Here is a 2,500-nt window from a genome sequence, read left to right as displayed (position 1 = left end):
AATGCGCCTTAGTCAACATACAAAAAGGCAAAGTAACGAGAACTGAAGGGATAAAGCTACCAGATGGGAGCAACATAAAAACACATAGATGAGACGGGATACAAATACCTGGGAATAATGGAAGGAGGGGATATAAAACACCAAGAGATGAAGGACACGATCAGGAGAGAATATATGCAGAGACTCAAGGCGATACTCAAGTCAAAACTCAATGCCGGAAATATGATAAAAGCCATAAACACATGGGCAGTGCCAGTAATCAGATACAGCGCAGGAATAGTGGAATGGACGAAGGCAGAACTTTGCAGCATAGATCAGAAAACCAGGAAACATATGACAATACACAAAGCACTACACCCAAGAGCAAATACGAACAGACTATACATAACACGAAAGGAAGGAGGGAGAGGACTACTAAGTATACAGGACTGCGTCAACATCGAGAACAGAGCACTGGGGCAATATCTGAAAACCAGTGAAGACGAGTGGCTGAAGAGTGAATGGGAAGAAGGACTAATAAAAGTAGACGAAGACCCACAAATATACAGAGACAAGAGAAAGACAAACAGAACAGAGGACTGGCACAACAAACCAATGCACGGACAATACACGAGACAGACTAAAGAACTAGCAAGCGATGACACGTGGTAATGGCTACAGAGGGGAGAGCTAAAGAAGGAAACTGAAGGAATGATAACAGCGGCACAAGATCAGGCCCTAAGAACCAGATATGTTCAAAGAACGATAGACGGAAATAACATCTCTCCCATATGTAGGAAGTGCAATACGAAAAATGAAACCATAAACCACATAGCAAGCGAATGCCCGGCACTTGCACAGAACCTGTACAAAAAGAGGCATGATTCAGTGGCAAAAGCCCTCCACTGGAGCCTGTGCAAGAAACATCAGCTACCTTGCAGTAATAAGTGGTATGAGCACCAACCTGAGGGAGTGATAGAAAACGAACAGGCAAAGATCCTCTGGGACTATGGTATTGATGTCGCAATACCATGGGACACCAGAGTTGAAGAGAAAGAGAGGGAAAAAATGGATAAGTATCAAGATCTGAAAATAGAAATAAGAAGGATATGGGGTATGCCAGTGGAAATTGTACACATAATCACAGGAGCACTAGGCACGATCCCAAGATCCCTGAAAAGGAATCTAGAAAAACTAGACGCTGAAGTAGCTCCAGGACTCATGCAGAAGAGTGTGATTCTAGAAACGGCGCACATAGTAAGAAAAGTGATGGACTCCTAAGGAGGCAGGATGCAACCCGGAACCCCACACTATAAATACCATCCAGTCAAATTGGAGGACTGTGATAGAGCAAAAAAAAAAAAAAAAATAAATAAATAATAATAATAATAGTGTAAAAAGATGGCCACTTAGATACCATTCATTTTAATGAGTTTGTTAGCAAGAAAACTTCTTCCTTAATAATAATAATAATAATAATAATAATAATAATAATAATAATAATAATAATAATAATAATAAGTACACTCCAGTACATTAGGGAAAGTGTCTTCTTTAGCACCTGATGTCGCCCAACACTTTGATTTACAACAGAACATTTACGGACAAAAGTCACAGCCAAGATAATAATAATAATAATAATAATAATAATAATAATAATAATAATAATAATAATAATAATAATAATAATAATAATAATAATAACTTACGATATAGAAGTGAAGCTCAATCCAAGATTATCATTTTAGCACAAAGGAATGTATAGCATTAATATTCATTTTCTGTAATAGCACAAAATGAATATAAAGTTATGCCTGCAAATATTGTCGACAATTTTAAAATTTTGCATTCTTGAGATTGTAGCTCAGATAGTATCCTAAAGCTGCAAATTCAATGTATTCTTTTCTCATTCAAAGAATATATAAATACATACATACATATAAACTATATATATATATATAATATATATATATATATATATATATATATAATATATATATATATATATATATATATATATATATATATAATATATATATATATCACACATAGTCTATATGTAGTATATGATGGTAAAAATGTTCTGTAACAACAGAATTCCATCTAATAAAAGGAGCCCATAAAAACACCAAAATATAGAGAAAAAAAGTACTATATTTCAGAGACTGCTGTCTCCCTCTTAGGTAGATGAATGAGAAAAGTTTACAGAAAAGGTGGTATTTATACCAAGAGGTCCATCCACAAAACAAGCCAATTTAAGTCACCCCCGCTGATAATCTTCTTAATCTTCTTAAGTGTTGGTTGAATGAAGACGTTGTCGATCGTATCTGAAATCCATGCTCCTTTTGAGATGTTCATTACCTGCCTCTCTTTTATAAGGCCGATTCCATCATTTGACAAATTCAGTTTATTCTATGGTTATGTTCATTTATATGGTTGAAAATAGCCGAGTTCTGTTGTCCATACCTAACTGACCGTTGTGTTGTATAATCTCTGGGAAGGGATTTACCTGTAAATCCGA

The sequence above is a fragment of the Macrobrachium nipponense genome, chromosome 13 (genome assembly GCF_015104395.2).
Source record: "Macrobrachium nipponense isolate FS-2020 chromosome 13, ASM1510439v2, whole genome shotgun sequence".
NCBI lineage: Eukaryota > Metazoa > Arthropoda > Malacostraca > Decapoda > Palaemonidae > Macrobrachium > Macrobrachium nipponense.
This window is presented reverse-complemented; position numbering follows the sequence as displayed.